Source organism: Enhydra lutris, unplaced genomic scaffold (genome assembly GCF_002288905.1).
Source record: "Enhydra lutris kenyoni isolate GAN:26980312 unplaced genomic scaffold, ASM228890v2 scaffoldscaffold1, whole genome shotgun sequence".
NCBI classification, from domain to species: domain Eukaryota; kingdom Metazoa; phylum Chordata; class Mammalia; order Carnivora; family Mustelidae; genus Enhydra; species Enhydra lutris.
In genome coordinates, this window is record NW_019154085.1 from 78,167,048 (window position 1) to 78,190,793 (window position 23,746).

The 23,746-nt window shown below is 35.9% G+C and overlaps 1 pseudogene; it reads left to right on the forward strand.

Annotated features, from left to right (window-relative positions):
* The first annotated feature begins 1,185 nt into the window (after nucleotides 1-1,185).
* Nucleotides 1,186-22,933, forward strand: LOC111140826 (annotated as a pseudogene).
* Nucleotides 22,934-23,746: the final 813 nt, after the last annotated feature.

The following is a 23,746-nucleotide window of genomic DNA, read 5'->3' on the forward strand; positions in this document are numbered from 1 at the left end:
TTTGTAATATTTTGTAATATTAATATTTGTTGCCTCAAAAAGAATATATTGGTCTTTTCAAATTTGTCTACCTAATATGCTATTTGATGTTTATCTGGACTGCCACTCTATTTTTCTATTTAACTCTTTACCAATTCATAAGAATGCAAAATAACAAACTTTAAACTTTTGTAATCAACATTAATTATCATACTTCTAACATGAGAAACAATACTGCAGTCATAAATGTCCTGAATCCATGCAAAACCATAATTGTTATAAGAAATAAAAAGTACCAGATATGTTCATCTTTTCCTGTCAACAAACGTATAATCAATTAGAATGTTATAATACTGACAAAATAAATAGTCAAAGTGAAACAGCCAATTGTTCCTTGATAGTGCATGACAAGAATGATTTATAAAAACCATGCTTAAGAGAAAGGATTCCCAAAAATGAAAAATGTGCTTCTCATTTCTCAATAAATCACAAGGTACAGTATTTAAACTGTTAGTGCTCAAATTGGCATCTTCCACAAAGAAAAAGGCACTCTTCCTCCTAAGTCTGATTTGGAAATTTCTGCAGATCAGAAATTGGACTTGAGTCAATATCAACACTTCTTTGACCCCAGTGACTCTGAAAGGCTATCGAAGAGAGTTTTCTCTCCTCCTTGCTTGGGCAACACATTCTTAGTGATTTTTGCTGACAGCAAAGCCTAAGCCTAAATCCAGAGGGAAAACAAAATAGTGATTTTAAAAGTCTCACTGTTCCCAAACTTTGGTACTTAACCCCAATCAAGGTGAGCTTTCAAATTATGTCTGGTCTCCTTATTTCTACCTAAATTATCACCTTTTTACAAAAACATTGTATTAGAATTAAAATCTCAATGAAGTGAATAAGTAAAGATCTAGATGAAAAACTAGTATAAGATTTCTAAAGTGAGAAAGTGCATAATTTTCAAAAGACAGAAACAAAGACTACAGAATTAGAACCTAGAGAATAGAGAAGATTGTGATATAAAATGAAATCAGAGATAGGCTGAGCCAGACCATGCAGAGGTCTGTAGGCCGTGATAAGAAGTTTGGATTTTATTTTAGATGATACTAGAAGTCTTTGGGGGGCTCTTTAAGAAGGAAGAGATGTAATCTTATTATGGTTTTCAAAACCATAAAACAACCAGCTTAGTTAAAATTACAACTACTGATAATGGAAAATGTTGGCAAAGATATGAAGCAACTAGAATTCTCAGACACTGCTGGGGAGAAGGTAAGATGAATATGAGCACTTTGAAAAAAAAATATGAGCACTTTGGAAAAATATTTTATAGTGTCTGCTAAGTTTAACGTTTTCGGACAAGTCATTTATTGTCTCCCAGCCCCAAGCTTTCCTTCATATTCTACTCTTCTATTTTCCCTTTATTGAACCATGACAAATCTTGGTCAGAACTTTTTGTTAAATTTCTCCTGTTTTAAGTCAATCCACTTCCCACAGTGATATGTCTGCCACAGCTTTGTTCCTACACCTACTAATAATGTAATTTTTGAAGTTACATTTCATGTAAAATGGGAAACTTCCTAGTCATCATATTTCTAAGCACCTTAAGACTAAAAAGAAAAAAAGGAAGCAAGATAAGAAATAAGGGAGGGAGAAAGGGCAAAAAAGATTTCATTTTACTTCTAAATGTTATTTTGTATCATAATATATGCTATGTACTATATATATGTCATATGCTATGTGTAAATGCTATGATATAAGAAAGAAGAGGTGAATTGTGGGCATTAAATTTTAAATATTTCTTTCCAGTTCCTCAAGGTATGATTTCTAGTATGGAACTGGATAAAACGTGAGTTCTAGTGTGGAACTGAGTAAGTGTTAAGTCTTTATCCTGAAAATAGGTCTTTATTTTTTTTTATTATGTTATGTTAGTCACCATATGATACATCATTAGTTTTTGATGTAGTGTTCCATGATTCATTGTTTACAAATAACATCCAGGATTGCTATGGTCTTCAAAAATTGTAAGTCCGTAAGGAAGGGGCTGGGGATGGGAAGGAAGTTATAGGGAAATACAGGATCTAGCCAGTTTTGTCAGGAATTGAGTATGTGCTGCCAACCTCTATCCTCATTTCCTTAGGGTGGACCAGGTTCCTGAAACAAAAGGTTAAGAAGGGATGAGGGGAAGTTTGCAGAAGAGAGAAAAAAGTTACTTTAAAATCAAGCTTCCCTCAAGCATTCGTGCAGCCATTTTGATTTTTGTTCACCTTTATGCTTTTATGTTCAACTTTGCTTCAGTTTCAGTTCTGAAGTTTATATCTGAACAGAAACGTTTATGAATCTGGGAAACTGATATTAGTGATTTGTAGTACATGTACCAGATCTTTCCTTTCTAACAATCTGAGATCATCTACCAGTTAAGACTTTGCTTTTCATCTTCTCTAAATAGCAACACTGCTATGTAAATATATTTTATAAACTTGACCTTTGCATAACAAGTTCAAGCAATCAAATTTTTGTATTTATTTTTGTGAGTACCTAGATTTGACTCAGCATTTCTTTTTGCTTTGCAATTTAGAGATAATCCGTAATAACCTTATAAATTTTGTTTCTTACATAATCATAGTTTGGAATGAATAATTTGAAGTGCTAAAAGTCCCAGAAGAGTCTAGCATTATTAATTAATTAGTAATTAGTTATTCTCTTAAATGCAGAAACATTCTTTTCTGCCATAACCAAATTTAGCTACATGATATTCTGAATCACTCCCACTGATGCCATTTCATAACAATTTGCTGCAACATTACCATGAGAAGTCAAGGATTAGGAAATGAAAGGGCACCTGAGTGGCTCAATCGGTTAAGCATGTAACTCTTGATTTTGGCTCAGGTCATGATCTCAGGATAGTGTGTCTGTGCCCGAGTTCAGGCTCAGCAGTGGGTGTGGAGCCTGCTTGAGATTTTCTCTCTCCCTCGCCCCCTGCTCCTCCCTTGCTTACTAGCACACGCGCACTTGCTCTGTCCCTTTCTAAATAAATAAATAAATAAATAAGGAAATCAGTAAGAAATTTACTTGGTTACTACAAAAGATTTGGTTCCAATTGGTACCATCCAATCAGATGATTAAGAAATATCATTTTCTTGGCACCCAAGTATTTGTTCTTGATATCTCTGCCAGCTGGTGACCTGATGCTCTAAGGTAATTTTCCAGAAGGGGAAGGAATTTTACAGCAGGAGTACTATCCATATACTTCTGTGGTGCCTACATAAGAAACCTGGAAGGTGACACACTTGCCTCTCAAAGTAAGGGTCAAATAGTTGTGAAAAATAGAATCTTTACTCATTTAAACATGAAACACCACCAAATTGGGAGATTTCAAAAGCATGTATTTTCTCATCTTCTGCATTTCACAGTAAAAATTGTTTTAATAGAATTCTTAAGCAAATAGAGTGATTCTTTAATTTACACCAGTTTGAAGCATGCAGAGACCAGAAAAAAATGTTTTAAGACACTAATTATAAATCTCAGCTTGCAAAGTTGGAAAATGAAAAAATAATATTTATCTAAGTGTAGTTTACATTCTTGGTTTGAAAGAAAACTTAATTTTTCTTATTAATTTTCAGTACCTTATATATAACAAATTTTTGTAATGCTCATCTTTTGTAAACAACTTTTAGTACAGGAGTATATAATTATTTTTAGTTAGATTTTCAATTTAAGATTTAATGCTGTTTTTTAAAGGATTTTATTTATTTATTTGAGAGAGAGAAAACACAAGCAGGGTCAAGGGGCAGTGGGAGAGGGGGAAGTAGACTCCCTGTTGAGCAAGGAGCCCAACTCAGTGCTCAGTCCCAAGACCCTGGTATCATGACCTGAGCCCAGGTCAGATGTTTAACCAACTGAACCACCCAGGTGCCCCAGGATTTAATACTATTTTTATTCTGTCATTTAATAGTGAGTTACTAAACTGAAGTTATATTTATAAACTTAAAGAAAATATTTTTTATTGAACTCATATTACTGATTTCTTTAGCTGATACTAACACTGAATATATTTCTTTAAAAAGATTTATTTATTTATTTATTTATTTGGGAGAGAGAGAGAGAGAGAGAGCACTCACACAAGCAGGTGGAGGTTTAAAGGGAGAGAGGGAGGAGAGAATCCTCAAGCTGACTCCCCACTGAGCTCAGAGCATGACACAGACCTCAATCCCAAGACCCTGAAATCATGACCTGAGCCAAAATCAAGAGTAGACCACCAAACTAACTGAGCCACCCAGGTTCCCAAAACTGAATACATTTAATGATTATTCTAAATGTGCCTTCTGTCCTTTTAGAAAGTGTTTTCATAGTAACAGTAAACACAGACTAGGTATATATTTCCATATTTGTCACTGGTATAAAATGTAATTTCACTCAGAAAATTAGTTCATACAAGTTAACTAAATATTACAGCTTAGAAACTTTTGCTTGAGAGTTCATATACAATCAAATTTATTTCATTTAATAATAAAATCGAGCCTATATTTGTTTGCTGGACATCAGCTCTGACCCATGGTTTTTCACTGTGCTTTATATGATTTCTCTACCTGGGCCAGAGAGTTTCATTCAGGAGGAACTGCTTTTAGCTGTAAGTCAGAGGAACCTGGAAAATAACCTTTTAAACTCACCAGGCTTTAGTGTCTCAGATGAAAGAATCTGGAGATGGTCAGTCTAGGGCTGTCTGGCAGCTGCAGGAAGGCATCAGGGACCCAGGCTACTTCCAGCTCTCTACTCCACTATTCCTGTGTGTAGTCTTAATCCTCAGGGTCTAAGATTCTCACTTGAGCTCCAACTCTTCTTTGGCCTTCCAGGCAGTAGGAAAGACATACTCCCTCTCTTTGAGACTTTCCAAAAGTCCTATGTGGTGACACAACACTTCTGCTTGCATTTCACTGCCAACAACTTATTACTTAGATGAAACAGGATTCAAAGTGGAGATAGAAAAGAGTTGTTACCTGCTTATATAGTTGCTCTGGTATAAAATTAAGGTTCAGCAATTGAGATGGAGCAGGACAATGAGTTTGGAGCAGGCAGCTAACAATCTTCTGCCATGTTTATATGTCCATCGTCATTTGAATAAACCAGATTTCCCTTTCTATATCTTGTTTCAGGAAACTTGCTTTTCCTAAAAAAGTCTTATCCCCTTCCCATACTATTCTTATTGAAGTTCTAGCCCTTCTTCAATGGCTGACATTGTTTCTATTTCTTCCTGTTTTTCCCGCTTCCCCAGAGCTCATTCAAAACTCAGATAGTATTATATTTTAGATCTATACTACCTACTTGGAACTCACAGTGAATTCAATCTCATTACTAATTTGTTTCTGTGTATGTGCTACATTCCCAACTGTTTTTGAGCTTCATGAGATCAGAGATCATGCCCTTTATTTCTTTGCATCCTTCGGGCTTGGAGGATAAAAGATTATATCTGTCTTATTCCATGAGAGATTTGAACTAGCTTACATAAAACATTGATAAAACGTCAATACAAGTTTGGAGCACAGAAAGTATAAACTGAAATAGGAGAGGAAGGAAGTACAAAGTACAAAATAGGAAAATGCAGATTGTAAGAATGTTTTAAAATTTTTAATATTGAGCTAGTATTTGACTCTACGATACATCCTTGACTAAGATACATATGCTATTCCAGGTAACCAAAGTAATGAAAAGGGAAATATGGACAATTGTAAATTACCATTGAAAGAGGGATAATTTTTCAGTGGAAGCAAGTCCATTTCTTTTCGCTAAATTTTAAAAGAAATTATTCACTGCAGATTTTCAATGCAGGACTAAGAAATAGAGTAGAGAATGTCTCTAGTAGCATTCGTATGTTAAATACAGTAATGGGTTTATGAGGCTGTTTCTTATAGCACCCATCGGTAAGGGGCATGTTATCAAACACAGTAATGAAGGTCATTTTAAAGAGAGTCAAGATTCAATAGTAATTTTCTTATTGTTTGAAGTATGATAAAAATAAAAATAATCAGAGCAATAAAATAATTAGAGCAATGCGTATCTTTCAAACTGTCATTAGTACATAACTCTCTCTTAACCTCATTTCTGAGTTAGGCCGGATGGTGGAGAGTTTAAGGGTGTAGACAGCCACGTATTAGACATATGAAGCTGTGTGGGGAAATAGCACAAGAGAAAAGCACACAGGCTCAGCCTCTTACTGACTGTAGAACACTGGGTAAGTTACTTAAGTTCTCTTTGCTTTCATTTATCTACAAAATGAGAATAGTCACATCAATGAGTTGATGAGAACATTATAACACTAGTACTAATAAGATTGTTAGAACGAGAGCTGGCACGTGTTAATTGCTATAAAAGTGGTCACTTTTTCATTTTAAGTAAATAGTGATGTCGAAATACTTACATAAAAATTGAGACGGTGGACCAGAGATTTTATTTAATGGCTGCCCACAAGTCATTCATTCAGTTCTTCCTGATTACAAAGAAAATGGCAAGAGCTAAAAATATGGATGAAACTTACTTTGTAATTCACAATTTTAGGATCATGTATTTTGTGTGTCTTCCTTTAAAATTTAAATCATGGAAGTCTTACCAAGTGGGAGAGAATGGAAAACAAAAATGCAAATATCTCTAATATTATTCAACAAATCAAATTGTAGAAGAGATGATATAACGAGACAAAGAAAAGCTCAAGAAAATGGTATATAGTCATCTATGAACTTTGAGATATTGGAGACTCATTTAGCCTTTTATTACTTCAATTTCTTCATCTAAAGTGAATGTGGAATTGTGAAGGCAAATGTCATGAGTTATAAGAAGGATAATCTCTCTCTCTATGTCATTGTTAAAATGAAAATCCTAGTAAAATGTGAGAACTGCTTATTAGTGGATCAAAGGCAATATACAGTGATACTTCTGTATTACATTACAGCAAAAGAATGTGCTAACTACTGAGTTATACAATAAACTTACATTTAAAAACTAATATTTTAAAAATTCATATATGAAATATATATTTTAAATATATATTTTTAAAAATAATATCATCATAGAAAATGTTTTAAATTCCAGTAAAATTGATTTCTGAGAGTAGCAACAAAGCTTGAGCAATTTGCAGGTCTAAAAGCAAATTATTGGGAAGGAAATCAGTGTAAAAGCAAATTATTGGGAAGGAAATCAGTTCCCTTATGCCAGCAGAATCTAAATCCACAACCTAGCAACAGCTCAACCTTATCTCATTATCCAGAAAAGGTCCTTTTTAAAATTGACCTTTTTCTATGTTCACTTCTTAAGAAAAGCTAATTGTCATCTTTGTAAGACCTCATGATCATTCACAGATCACCACTTCTCTTATACGTGAGGCATGATCTGACTCCTATTGGGAAGATAATTACAGAATGCACCATAAGCTCCTAAAAGGCAGAGACAGTGGTTTTTATCTGTCTATGGATTCAGGAACTGACACTGTGCCTGACGTTCAGCAACTGCTCAGGAACTCTTTATTGTTGAAAGAATGTAAGTCTGCAAGAAGTCTTCCCAGGCGTATTTAGGTGCTTTTAAGAAACCCTTTTTTGTACAAACAGATAAGATGGAAGAAATGGGAAGAAAGAGCCTTCCCTAAAGAGAGTGAGAGAGAGATTCACACAATAATCTTTCCTCTTCTCTTGGCCAAAGAGAACACTTGAGTAATGCAGCTCTGAAGGGATCTGGTAAGGGAGAAAGGTGAGAGGAGAAGGTTGTTTAAACCTCTTTTAATTTAAACAGCCAGCCTCCTTCTCTTCGGGGTTGAGAGTTTGTTACCTTAAAGCCTAATGACTGTAACCCAATTTAGATAAATATAGCAAGATACCAGCCCCGGACCTGCTAAGAAATTGTTTACTTCATTATAAAATCATTGCTAAACATTGATATAGTCCATATGGTATTTTAGAAGTGAATAACAAATCATATATGTCACCACTGGAGGAGACAACTACGTTCAGTCTTCACTCTGAAAATTGATAATTAAAAAAAAAAGAGATTTAAATATCTAACTTGCCTTTTTGGAGGAAGTCTAACTCATGGCCATTTTTAAATTCTCAATGAAATACTGATTTAATCGAAGATCAAAAAATGTTAAAGCCACCTCGGGTAAGGCTGGTCAGGAGCAGGCTCAGTCGCAACCATTATTCCATAGTTTGCTTGGCAGTTACATGACAGCCTTTACAGCACAGACATTTGACTGGGCTTCCTAAGCAAACTCTTCGAAGGGCAACCTGTCTTATGTGACTTGTGGGAACTAATATAAAGTCAACACTGGTGAGGCATTCCTGCCAAAAATGCTTCATCTATACTTGAAATTTACTAAGAGGGTAGATCTTAAATTTTCTCAACACACACACATATACACACAATAGTAACTATGTAGAGGTGATGGATGTTGTTTAGTTTGATTGTGATGATCTTTCCACAGTGTATACATAGACCAAAACATAAAATTGTACACCTTAAATATAAAATCTCTATATGTCAAAGATACCCCAATAAAGTTATTTTTAAAAATCTCATCTGATTCTCCTCAAGACTTTAGACCTATTTCCAGCTTTATAGAAATAGAGGACATAAGAGAACAAACTGAATTGTGTCATAAGGAAGTCTTTTTTACTTTTAAATCAAAAATGTATGATATTTCGGGACGCCTGGGTGGCTCAGTTGGTTAAGCAGCTGCCTTCGGCTCAGGTCATGATCCCAGCGTCCTGGGATCGAGTCCCGCATCGGGCTCCTTGCTCGGCAGGGAGCCTGCTTCTCCCTCTGCCTCTGCCTGCCACTCTGTCTGCCTGTGCTTGCTCTCTCTCTCTCTCTCTCTCTGACAAATAAATAAACAAAATCTTTAAAAAAAAAAAAAAAAAAAAAAAATGTATGATATTTCTCAAAACAGTGCTTTCTCTTCAAAAAACCAATGTTATGGAGAAAAACAAACATGGAGTGTTGTGACTAAACTAGAAATAGATTCTAGAGACATAACAACCAAACACAGTCCTTGAGTCTTAAGTGTATCCTGGTTTAAAAATCATCTATTAAAGATACTCTGGAGACTCCTTAAGATATTTGTATATAAGTAAATAATATATGATATTAGGGTATAGTTATTTATTTTCATAGTTATAATGGTATTGTAATTATGTGGAAGTTTGTTCTTATTTTTAAGAAATGCATGCTAGAATATTTAATTAAGTGTGATGATTTCTGCAAGTTATTTTAATGGTTCAGTAAAAATACATTTTGTATATAAAATTATATAAAAATTTTATATATAATGTGTATAAATAGGTATAAAATTATATAAAGTATATAAAATATATTTTATATATAAATTCTAATAATATATAAATCAAATAGATACAAAAACATGTATACAAATATACATACGTAGTGTTATTAGAGTGAGGAGAAGATATATACATCTGTAAAACATATAATGAAGTGCTTAAGAACACATCTTATAAGATGATTCTAATAACATAATTGAAATTTGCATTCAGCATAATGCTATTTCATTTAGTGGAAGACACACCAATTCTGTAATACTTACACTGAACTGCTTAAGAACATTTCTTATGAGATGTTTCTAGGGGCACCTGAGTGGCTTAGTTGTTAAGCCTGTGCCTCTGGCTCAGGTCATGATCCCAGGGTCCTGGGGTCAAGCCACATTGGGCTCTGTGTCAGCAGGAAACCTGCTTCTCCCTCCCCCTCCCCCTCTCCCACTCCCCTTGCTTGAGTTCCCTCCCCCCAACCTCTCTGCCAAATAAATAAATAAAATTTTTTAAAAATATGTTTCAAAAAAGTTTCTTGTAAGACAGACTTAGCATAGTATTATTTAAGTTAAGTGGAACACATTCCCATTTAACTTCATTGAATCCTGGTTAAGGATATACAGGTGCCTATTATGCTATTTCACCTTTTCTGTATGTTTGAAGGGCTTTTATAAATTACAGATAAAAGAAGCCAGAAAAAATTAGAAACCCAGTAAGATAAACACTGTTGTTAGTAATAACTATTTACTGATCACCTACTGTAACTAGAAACCATACTAGTTTCTGTACATACATTATTCATTTTTTTAAAATTGTGGTAAAACACTTTTTACAAAGTGTTTTCTTAAATTGTGGTAAAATATACATAATATAAAATTTACTATCTTAACTATTGTTATGTGTACAGTTCAGTGGCATTAAGTACATTCATGTTCCTAAGCTGCCATTACCACCATCCATCTACAGAATTCTTTTCATTTTACAAAACTGAATCTCTATACCTATTAAACAAGAACTTCTTCCTTTCCCTTTCCCCAAGCCCTTGACAGTCACCATTCTACTTTTTGTATGAATTTGACTACTCCAGGTACCTCATAAAGTGGAATGATAAGAGTATTTGTCTTTTTGTGACCAACTAATTTCACTCAGTGAAATATCCTCAAGATTCATCCACATTGTAGTGTGGGTCAAAATTTCCTTCCTTTTTAAGGCTGAATAATATTCCTGTGTGTGTGTGTGTGTGTGTGTGTGTCCCAAATTTTATTTATTTATCTATTCATCCATTGATGGATACTTATTTTTGCCTTTCGGCGACTATGAATAATGCTACTATAAATATGAGTGTACAAATTATCTCTTCAGGATCTTGCTTTTGGATATATATCCAGTAGTGTAATTACTGAATCCAATGAGTTTTCTAATTTACATTTTTTGAGGAACTATCATACTTTTTTTTTTCATAGCAGATACACTATTTTACATTCCCACAAACAGGGCACAAGGATTCCAATTTTTCCATATTCTTACTAACATCTCTTATTCTCTGGATTTTTTCTCATACTAGCCATCCTAATGCATATGAGATGACATCAGTTGTTTTGTGGTTTGGGTTTGAATTTCTGTAATGATTAGTGCTGTTGAGCACCTTTTCATCTGTCTATTGGTAATTTGTATATCTTTGAAGAAATCTCTATTCAAGTACTTTTCTCATTTTAATTGAGTTTTCTGTCTTATTGTTGTGTTGTAAGTGTTCTGTATATATTCAGGTTATTAATCCTCTATCAGGTATATTATTTGCAATATTTTCTCCCATCCACGGGTTATTTTTTCCCACTATAGACTATGAAGTTTAAAGTTTTTAATTTTGATATAGTTTAATTTATCTATTTTTTCTTTTTTTGCAAACTGATTTGTTTTTCATATCACTCTGAGAGATTGGTATTATAGCCAAATTTATACATGAATAAATGAAATCCTGGGGGAAACGATTAACTTGGCCAAGTCTATCAACTCCTACAAGGTGAAGCTGAGTTTCAACTTCAGTTCTGTGTGTCACCATTCTGCAACAAGAGTTCTGTTATTTATGTTGTTACAAAATTAAGAATTAATTAGAATAAACTTTCTGTCCCATCCTGAATGTGCAGATTTGTCAGTTAACATAGAGTCTGGTTAAATTAAGAGACTCTCTTCCCCAAATGCAGAGCTTGGACAGCCAAATGCCTCAAATATTATCTTTGACATGGAAGTACTTAGAATCAGAAAAAGATAAATAGTCATGCAAGACTTCTGGCAGACTGTCATTTTTTGGAATAACTAAGACAAGACTTGAAGGGGTCAAACGTCATGATAGGGATTGTCTGAATATGACAACATGTCCATTGTGGACCTGTTTTGAGATAGTCTCAAAAATTACACTCAACAATCTACAGAATTGCTAAAGAGAGTTTGATGTTCACCTTCTCAGTAAATAAGAATGAGGAATAATTTAATTAAAATAAAAAGTATCTTGCACAGACCATAAAAAAAAACACCTTTTTTTTTTTTTGCCTAATTTTCTGAACCAATGATTTCATCTAGAAGGAGCCTAAGGTCATAAGCTAACTGAAGTCATGAATCCCTCATAACAAAGCATAACCTGGATCGATTTTCTTCTGAACTCCTGTCCGTTCTTTGGAATGAAAGAGAAAGCAAGTTTAAGGATCCTCTTCTATAGTCTGTATATCTGTCAAGCTTACCATCTGAGCTTCTTATGAATTTTATTCTGATTATAGGAGACTTAAACACTTCCAACATATCAAAAAGACAATATTGTCTGATTTCAAAAAGAAAAGTCTACATTTACAGGTTTAAATGAGTGTAGTTTGCATATTAGAATCTGACAAGATCTATTTTAAAATATACATGAACTTTGACCAGCAGACTTACTTTTCATAAGCTTACCATTTAAGCTTACCATTTAACAACAAAGAAATCAGGGGGGTTGTAAACAATCTTAATGCTCATCAATAAAGGAACACTTGATCTGTGCATTTATACAATGGAAATTATGCTGCTATTTTAAAAATAAATTAGATCTTTATGTATATAATTAAAGAAATGATATTTCTTTTCAGTGAAAACAGCAAATTATGGGAATGTATATATTTTTACCCTATTGTGAGCTCAGAAAGGAAGTGTAGACAGTGGCATGTTAACATGGGTTATTTTAGGACTGGAGGAAGAGTTGAAGGAAATATGATCAGTGTCTTTAACTCTCCTATTACCATTTTTTGCATCAGCAAGGTACTACTTTGTAATGTTGTATATAATAAAAAACAAAATGAAACATAAAATTCTGTTCAGCCCTCAAAGTAAAATTACTAAGATCAAATTCTAGGCAATAGAATTAATTCACTTTCCTTTTCCTAAAGGTTAATCACAAAAAGGGAATTTTTTAATTTTAATTTTTTTATTTACTTATTTGTTTACTTTGAATGAACTAAATAACCTGAAAACTGTTTTGTGAGATCATGGACACTTAATCCTAACATATAAGGGATTGCATATAAGGGAGAAATAGGGAGCCTAATGTATATTAAAATAAACATCCTACTATGGATTTAATAAATGCTTTTTCATTGGCTCATCTGTAAAATGAGATATAATTCCCTTAGAATAGTGCCAGACGCATAATGAATTTTCAGTAAATGAGTTAGGCACATTGCTATAGGATTCAGTTACTGCCCTCCAGGAGATCTTAGTGGAAAAAAAAAAAAAAAATCTTAGTGAAGTAGGGAGACAAACTTCTAAAAATTAGTAACTTAGCTAATGAAAATTTCTCTGCAAAGGATCACAAACATTTTTAATTGTCCCTCAAGTGACATGGTTTGTAGTAGCTTGGAGGTCAGGTAAGGACTGTCAGTGTATATAGTTACTTAGAATCTTTAAAAAAAAAAAAAGAAATGTTAAAAGGGACTCTTTGAGTGGAAAGGAAAGACCATAAGTGGGAGTAAGAAAAGTAAAAAGCACAAAAGCAGTAACATTAAGTATATCTATAAAAATTGGTCAAGGTATTACAAAAGGATGTAAAATATGGGGAAGAGAGGAATAAGTAATGGATGCAAACTTTAGCCCTAACCATCAACTTAATATAGACTGTTGTATGCACAAGATGTTGTATGTAAACCAGTGGTAGCCACAAATCAAAAAACAGGTAATAGAGATGCAAAAAATAAATAAAAGGAATCCAAGTATATCACTAAAGAAAGCCAGCAAACTATGAAGGACGAGAGCAAGAGAAGCAAGGAATAAAGAAGAACTCAAAAACAACCACAAGATAAGTAACAAAATGGCAATAAATACATACCTATCAATAATTACTTTGAATGTAATTGGACTAAATGCTCCAACCAAAAGACATGGGATGGCATAAAGAATAAAAAAGCAAGACCCATCTATATGCTGTCTATAAAAGATTCCGACCTAATGATACATGCAGACTGAAAGTGAAAGGATGGAAAAACATTTATAATGCAAACAGAAGTGAAAAGAAAGCTGGAATAGCAATACTTATATTAGACGAAATAAACTTGAAAACAAAGACTATAACGAGACAAAGACGTATACTACATAGTCATAAAGAGAACAATCCAGGGGCGCCTGGGTGGCTCAGTGGGTTGAGGCCTCTGCCTTCAGCTCGGGTCATGATCCCAGGGTCCTGGGATCAAGTCCTGCAACGGGCTCTCTGCTCAGCAGGGAGCCTGCTTTCCCCTCTCTCTCTGCCTGCCTCTCTGCCTACTTGTGATCTCTGTCAAATAAATAAATAAAATCTTAAAAAAAAAAAGAGAGAGAACAATCCAACAAGAATATATAACAGTTGTAAATATTTAGACACTTAACATGCATCCAAATATATAAAGGAGCTATTAGCAATATAACAGAAGTAACTGATAGTAATACACTAATAGTAGGGGACTTGAACATTTCAATTACATCAGCAATTTAAAAAGAATCACTCATCATCAAAGAAATACAAATCAAAACCACGATGAGATATCACCTCACATCTGTCAGAATGGCTAAAGTAAAAAACACAAGAAACAAGTGTTGGTGAGGATGTGGAGGAAAAGGAATCCTCATGCTCTGTTGGTGGGAATGCAAACTGGTACAGACACTGTGGAAAACAGTAGGGAGGTTCCTCAAAATTTAAAAATAGAATTTCCACATGATCCAGTAGTCACACTACTAGGTAGTTACCAAAGAATATGAAACATTAATTCTAAAGGATATATGTACTCTTATAGCTATAGCAACATTATTTACAACAGCCAAATTATGGGAGTAATCCAGATTTCCATCAATAGATGAAAAGAAGTGGTATATATTCAGTGGAATATTGCTCAGCCATAAAAAAAGAAAATCTTGCTGTTTACAGCAACATGGATAAATCTAAAGGGTATCAAGCTAAGTGAAATAGTCAGTCAGAGAAAGACAAATATGATATGATTTCACTCATGTGGAATTTAAGAAACAAAACAAATGAACCAAGATAAAGAAGCAAACAAAAAAAAAACAGACTCTTAACCATAGAGAACAAACCAGTGGTTACCAGAGGGAGGGTGGTTGGGGGATGGGTGGAAAATATAAAGGTGATTATGAGTACACTTTTCATGACAATCCCTGAGTAATACATAGAATTGTTGAATCACTATATTGTACACCTGAAAGTAATATAACATTGTAATGTTAACTCTGTGGAATTCAAATGAAATTTTTTAAAATTCGGAAAGAGTTTTTAACTACTTTCATATAAACTTTTATAATAAATTGACATAAATGTATAATTCAGATAAAAAGAAGATGACTTTGGGCATTAATTCCATGAGAAGAGCAAGTAATGAGGAAATGTCTGGCAAACCTTTTATTCCTACTGATGCCATCAGCCCTTTATTTCATTAATGGCTGACTATAAGCAATATGATTTTATTAAATGCCGATTAATATCCAGGCCCTGTTTGTAGTTCATTTGAACTAACACCTTTTGTGAAGCCAATCAACTATGACCACTCTCAATTTCTAACAATAAATAAACATATTAACCATTTGAATTTCCTAAATTTGCACATCCTATGACAAGGAATTCACTATATTTCCCAAATCCCTCATGGATTAAATTGTGTTACTCAAAAATGTATGTTGGCATCCTAACCCCCAGTACTTAAAATTTCCTAACTATAATATTAAAGCAAGTTCTTCAATTGCTCCAGGTAAAACCAGAAATGACAATGAGGAAATTTTGAATGATGTATCAAAGCAAATAGGTTTTTTATGTAATAGTTTTAAGTTGTTTAGCCTAATATTAAAATAAAGCAAATTACCTGATTGTCCCTACCACTCAAACCCAAAGTTCACACCCCAAGATTTTAATCTGCAGGCTTTCCTAGTGGCAAGGATCCAATTGTCCAGTTAGATGGACTTTTTTAAAGTCAAAAAATATAAAACAAGGAACTAGGCAGGAATCTTCAAAGTTATGTCAGTTGGCATGAAAATGTGAGTATTCTCTTAAAAATGACGTGAAAATTAGTCTATATCATTTAAAGAAAAGCTACTGAGTGCCTGCTACATGCTTTTTACTATGTAAGATATAGTTGGTCATTAATATATAGTTCCTGCCTCCAAGGAACTCATGTCTAACAAAGGGAACAGATGCAGCACCAAATAATAACATAGTAAAAGTGAAATTTTCAAATAACATTTAAAGTACTACAGAAATAGGAAAGTTTGCAGGGGTCTGAAACACTAAGGGTCTGGAACACTAAAGAATGATCAAGAATGAGTACATGGACAAAAGAAATGAGAAGATGCCATTTTGGCAGAGGAATAGCTTGTAATAATGCAGATGTGTTCGTCAGGGAAGATAGCATTCCTGTCTCCCAGTCTCTGTGGAAAGATTGGAAACTAACTTTAAGGGATGCCTTGCTCCAAGTTGTAAAACTTCCTCCTGTCTTGAAGATATGAGAAAGTTTACTTTTTCGTTGGGTTAGGCCAATTAACAGATACAGTGGGTATATGATTTCTGCCCCCATCCCAGTTCTTACAAATTCTCAAGCCTTCTGTTTCATTGAAGTTGAATTCAAACTCTCTTCCTTATTGCCATAGTCTTGAGGAAATGTCTTCTTTGCCTATTTAACTTGCAATTTTAATTTGACATTAATGACATCAAAAACTAGTCATGTATTCCTGCTCTACTATGTTCCCAATCAGTGATGGTATTTGCCTTCATCATGCAATGTTTCAAAGCAGGCATTTAAAAATCACCCATGAAGTGTTCCACAAAATGCCTATATAAGATAACAGATTATGGTGATGATTTTTTTCTACAGAAAAAGCCAAAATAGAAATTATCTAAAGCTTAGGATTCAAAGTTAACAATAGAATTGGATCAAGATTCCAAGTAAGAGATTCTAGAGTACTATTAAATCCTTTAACGTGTGATTGAATGATTAGAAACAAAGATGTTAAGTGATCCAGAATGGAAAATTGATTGTTGCTACTTTCTCCTTTAGTTAGAAAGGCAACTTCAGAAAACTTGCAAGGAGCCAGAAGGAGTTGCCAAAGAGAATACAGCAGTGTTACATTTGGAGAGACTTCATTTGAATTGTAGCTTCACCACTGATGATCTGTGTGACTTTGGGCAAATTGCTTCCTTGTCTTTAAAAAGAAATTAAGAATACTCTCTTAGCTGGGATATTGTGAGTTGTGTGTGAAAAAATGTGTATTAGAGAGGAAAACAGTAGCTTTTACCCTTCTTAAGCCACTGATGTGTTAGGTGGCTGTGCAGTGCTTACCATCTAAAAGGGCATCAATAGATTGTGCCAGGGCGGAGTCAGACTTCTCCAAGGTGAACTCATCCCTCAGCACCTCCCTGCCCACCTAGAGGGATGGGAGTCTTGTGCCAGTATCTTGTTGGTGGTTGTAGTAGAGGCTCACCTTTTAGCAGGGAGCCAGGTTGAGCCACCAGTCTAGCTGCACCAAGTATTTGTTCTCTCTCTTTTCACCCAGGAGAATACATTCTTTAAACCCTCTTGAGCAAAGGAGGAGAGCTTAGCCCAATCATTAACTATACAAACAGAACAGATTCAATCTACTCGGAATGGTGAAATGAGAAAGGCTTTCCTTTTTAGTTAGTTCTATAAAAATACAAAATACATAAAACAAAATCAAACAAAAAACCTGATGTAAACAAATGGGAGGTCTCTTCAACTTAATTTTTTGAAAAACTATAGAAAATAGATCCTAAAACTTTTAAACTTAAACAGAGGAACACAACAAACTTAAGAGGTGGATATGACGGTGATAGGAATTGCATTTCAGATCTAACTCTCATATATAACCCATTTAGTCCTTAATATGTGGTGAAAATCATCTGGAAAGTATTGGTATCTTCCAAGAAATCTCACCAAGCTACATAGCAATAAGTTATCCTGATGAAAACCAGATTCATATCAACATGGCTCATAGGACATCCCATTTAAAATTAATGGTGTAGTGGAACAGAGTAGAGAGCCCAGATATAGACCCTCAACTCTATGGTCAAATAATCCTTGACAAAGCAGGAAAAAATATGCAGTGGAAAAAAGACAGTCTCTTCAATAAATGGTGCTGGAAAAATTGGGCAGCTATATGTAGAAGAATGAAACTCGACCATTCTCTTACACCGTACACAAAGATAAACTAGAAATGGATAAAAGACCTTGACGTGAGACAGGAATCCATCAGAATCATAGAGGAGAACATAGGCAGTAACCTCTTCTAAATCAGCCACAGCAACTTCTTTCAAGATATGTCTCCAAAGGCAAAGGAAACAAAAGTGAAAATGAACTTTTGGGACTTCATCAAGATCAAAAGCTTCTGCACAGCAAAGGAAACAGTCAACAAAACAAAGAGGCAAACCACGGAATGGGAGAAGATATTTGCAAATGACAGTACAGACAAAAGGCTGATATCCAGGATCTATAAAGAACTTCTCAAACTCAACACACACAAAACAGATAATCATGTCAAAAAATGGGCAGAAGTCATGAACAGACACGTCTCCAATGAAGACATACAAATGACTATCAGACACATGAAAAAATATTCATCATCACTAGCCATCAGGGAGATTCAAATCAAAACCACATTGGGATACCACCTTACACCAGTTAGAATGGCCAAACTTAGCAGGACAGGAAACAATGTGTGTTGGAGAGGATGTGGAGAAAGGGGAACCCTCTTACACTGTTGGTGGGAATTTAAATTGGTACAGCCAATTTGGAGAACAGTGTGAAGATTCCTTAAGAAATTAAAAGTAGAGCTTCACTATGACCCTGCCATTGAACTACTGGGTATTTACCCCAAAGATACAGATGTAGTGAAAAGAAGGGCCACTACACCCCAATGTTTATAGCAGCAATGGCCACGGTCACCAAAAGTGGAAAGAACCAAGATGCCCTTCAACAGATGAATGGATAAGGAAGATGTGGTCCATATACACTATGGAGTATTATGCCTCCATCAGAAACGATGAATACCCAACTTTTGTATCAACATGGATGGGACTGGAAGAGATTATGCTGAGTGAAATAAGTCAAGCAGAGAGAGTCAATTATCATATGGTTTCACTTATTTGTGAAGCATAACAAATAATATGGAGGACATGGGGAGATGGAAAGAAGGGAATTGAGGGAAATTGGAAGGGGAGATGAACCATGAGAGACTATGGACTCTGAAAAACAATCTAAGGGTTTTGAAAGGGTGGAGGGTGGGAGGTTGGGGAGCCTGATGGTGGGTTTTATGGAGGGCACGTATTGCATGGAGCACTGGGTGTGGTGCATAAACAATGAATTCTGTTACACTGAAAAGAAATTTAAAAAATTAAATTTAACTTAAAAAATTAATGGTGTGTTATGTTTATGAAATGTGGTTTAGGAGTCTCTTCCCTGTTGGGTTAATTTTTATTCTTTTTTTTTTTAAGAGAGAGGGAGAGGGCAAGAGAGCAAAGGGGAGGAGGAGAGGCAGAGAAAGAGGCAGAAAGAGAATCTTAAGTAGGCTCTATACCAAGCACTGAGCCCAGCGCAGGACTTGATCTCACGACCCTACAATCATGACTATCATGACTTGAGCCAAAATCAAGAGTCAGATGCTTAACCAACTGAGCCACCCAGGTGCCCCTGGTTAATTTTTATTCTTCAATGTTCTTAATCTTAGAAATTTTCCATTAAAATTTGCTTATAAAGCTTAGATATAATGGTCATATACATGAGTCAAATTGCAGAATTCACTTAGAAACCGTTTAAGTTTGAACATTTTTATTTCCTAATTCAAAAAGCAATTCAGAATTCCAAATTAATTGATAACATATAACTTTCTTTAAGGCAACATCCATCCATTTTCTTTTTTTTTTTTTTTTAAAGATTTTATTTAATTATTTGTCAGAGAGAGAGAGGGAGAGAGAGCAAGCACAGGCAGACAGAATGGCAGGCAGAGGCAGAGGGAGAAGCAGGCTCCCCGATGAGCAAGGAGCCCGATGTGGGACTCGATCCCAGGACGCTGGGATCATGACCTGAGCCGAAGGCAGCTGCTTAACCAACTGAGCCACCCAGGCGTCCCATAGCTACTATATTTTTTATAGGCTGTGACCTATTTATTTCTCTAAGGCTCAGGTTCATCACTTATAAAATGACATACTATTTTTTTTTTTAAGATTTTATTTATTTATTTGTCAGAGAGAGAGAAAGAGAGAGAGCAAGCACAGGCAGACAGAATGGCAGGCAGAGGCAGAGGGAGAAGCAGGCTCCCCGATGAGCAAGGAGCCCGATGTGGGACTCGATCCCAGGACGCTGGGATCATGACCTGAGCCGAAGGCAGCTGCTTAACCAACTGAGCCACCCAGGCGTCCCATCCATCCATTTTCTTAATCTTATACCTTTTGATTTCCACCCACATGACTTAGCTTTTATCATGGTAAAATAGATAATAACACAAGGTTAACAAGGAGAGCAACATCTGTCCTGATTATTCAGAGAAGCACAATATTTCTCATCTTCGTACATTTGTTGGAAGCAGAAATCATTTTTCTCTTCGTTTCCATAGATACAATACATCTGGTTATTAATCAGAATGATAGACCATAAATTACAGAGCCAGTTAAATATCATTTGTCCTTACCTAATACTCCAAACATTTTCTTATTTATTAATTGGTTCCATTTTTTATACTGTATATGATTTTGAAGGCCAGTTTGATTTAAATTTAGATACATTTCAGATATATATATAGAAACAATGGTCTTACTATGCTTAACAATAAATAAAACATGATCAAAGAAAGATGCTATACAGATTGTATGAAATAATGTGTCCCTGTTTCTAAGAAGACAGGCAGAAAGACAATGTTTTCTTTATCCCCTGTTGAAATCACTTTAGGTTCTCTGTGCATCTTTCTCCCACAAATTATGGTCTATTCACTTTCAGTTTTCCTCCTCAGTATAAAAATTTAGAATGTATAAAGACAATATATATTTTATAAACTCCACAACTGAGTGACAATTATTTTATGGAAAGTATAAAGAACTTAAGGTAACACAAAAGAGCAATAACTAGAGGGAATAAGAAGAGAATTATACATACACTGGAAAGCACATCTAAACGTGAACATTTTGACCTCGTTTACTCAGCCACCACACACTACACACCACTAACACCAGAAGACTGGCTTCCATTGCTCTCCATGACCTTCGTTCTGAACCACTCTCCTTGGACCTCACTTTGAACTGCTTCCAAATATCCCAGTTATTTACATTTGCTACTCATTTTTTCCCACTACTTTCCCCTAAAGATACTTTAGGGTAAAGTATAACCTGTTACAATAAACACAGTATTATTTACACCAGAGCTTCTTGGTCTTGACACTATTGATATTTTGAACCACAGAACCCTTGTTTATGGGGGCACTGACCCTCCTGCACTATACAATTTTTAGCAGCATCTCTGGCTTGTACCCACTAGGTCTCCTAACACCACTCATCCCAAATCTTATCAATCAAAATGTCTCTAGATATTGCCAGATATTCACTGGTAGGTAAAGTCAATCATCCCTGTTTGAAACCACTGGGTAACATCGACATTTACTTATTTATGCATTGATCCATTCAATAAAAGTCTATCAGATGCATGTTTTGTGTCAAGTATTGAACTACAATGGTTAAGAAAGATGTAGTGTTTGCCCTCTCCTATCCTGAGTCTAGTTATAAGTATGAACAAGTAAATTGTCAATTACAATTTAGTATATAAAATATTATCACACAAGGCGCCTGGGTGGCTCAGTGGGTTAAAGCCTCTGCCTTCGGCTCAGGTCATGATCCCAGGGTCCTGGGATTGAGCACCATATCGGGCTCTCTGCTCAACAGGGAGCCTGCTTCCCTCTCTCTCTCTGCCTGACTGTCTGCCTACTTGTGATCTCTGTCTGTCAAATAAATAAATAAATAAATAAAATCTTAAAAAAATAAAATAAAATATTATCAGAGAGGTAGGAACAAAGTGCTACTGGAGCATAAAGAACAAAATATTGCCTCTCTGCTCCTCCCTTTCAACAGACAGCTGCATCTTCTGGTGCTGTGACAGCTGCATCCCCAAGACACAATGGGAAGGTCAGAGTGAATAGATTTGGCCATATTGGTCACCTGGTTACCAGGGCTGCTTTTAACTCTGGCAAAGTAGGTCTTGTCACCATCAATGACCCTTTCATTGACCTCAGCTACATGGTCCTGTATGATTCCACCCATGGCAAATTCCATAGAACAGTCAAGGATGAGAACAGGAAACTTGTCATCAATGGAAAGTCCATCTCCGTCTTCTATGAGCGAGATCCCACGAACATCAAATGGGGTGCTGATACTGGTGCTGAATATGTTATAGAGTCCACTGGAGTCTTCACCACCATGGAGAAGGCTGGGGCTCATTTGAAGGTTGGGGCCAAGAGGGTCATTATCTCTGCTCCTTCTGCTGATGCCCCCATGTTCCTGAGAGGTATAAACCATGAGAAGTATGACAACTCCCTCAAGACCATTAGCAATTCCTCCTGTACCACCAACTGCTTGGATCCTCTGGCCACGGTCATCCATGACAACTTTGGCATCATGGAGGGACTCACAACCCCTGTCCATGCCATCACTGCCACCCAGAAGACCGTGGACAGCCCCTCTGGGAAGCTGTGGCATGACGGTCAAGGAGCTGCCCAGAACATTATCCCTACTTCCTCTTGGCACTGCCAAGGCTGTAGGCAAGGTCATCTCTGAGCTGAATGGGAAGCTCACTGGCATGGCCTTCCATGTCTCCACCTGCAATGTGTCTGAAATGGATCTGACCTGCCACCTGTACAAAACTTCCAAATACAATGACATCAAGAAGGTGGTGAAGCAGACAACAAAGGGCCCCCTCAAATACATCCTGGGGTACACTGAGGACCAAGTTGTCTCCTGCAATGTTAACAGTGACACCCACTCTCCCACCTTCAATGCCAGGTCTGGCTTTGCTCTCAGTGATCACTTTGTCAAGCTCATTTCCTTGTATGACAATGAATTTGGCTACAGCAACTGGATGGTGGACCTAATGGTCCACATGGCCTCCAAGGAGTAAGAGCCCCTTAGACCACCAATCCCAGTGAGAGCAAGAGGAAGAGAGAAGCCCTCAGCTGCTGGGGAGTCCCTGCCCCAACTTATCCCCCAAAACACAGAATCTCCCAACCTCCACCATTTCCATCCCAGACCCCCTGAAGAAGGGGAGGGGCTTCGGGAGCCCTACATTGTCATGTCCCATCAGTAAAGTATACTGTACCCAGCCAAAAAAAAAAAAAAAAGAAAGAAAGAAAGAAAGAAAGAAAGAAAGAAAAAATAAAATACTTACTAAGGCACCTGACCAAGTTGGCCAGGGTGGAGGTTGGGGGAGTCCAGCTTTTCACAAAGAAAGAGGTACTTAGCTGATACGTGGAAATTAGTTCAGTGAAAAATTTTAAAAGGACAGAGTGTTCTAGGTGAAGAGAACAATTACGTGAAAGCATGTAGTTGAGAAAGCAGGTCAGCAGTACTGAGGTACTGAGAACTGTAAGCAAGGACCAAGTCGTATGAGGTCTTATGTTTCATTTAAAGGCGTTTTGACCTTATCCTAAGGATGGAGTGAGCTATGCTCTAGCTCTCCAGGGCAGTGACTCTGATTGGCTGACTTTTGTAATTTCAGATAAATGTCCTTCCAATTTAAATCAGTCTCGAGTACATGTACACCAGCCCAAAACTGCTCCAAGTTCTTTACTCTTTTACCAGGAACAAAACAAACCATCAATCTTCCCAGTCTATCCATTAAAAAATGTGAAATTGGAGCACCTGGGTGGCTCAGAGGGTTAAGCCTCTGCCTTCAGCTTGGGTCATGGTCTCAGGGTCCTGGGATAGAGCCCCA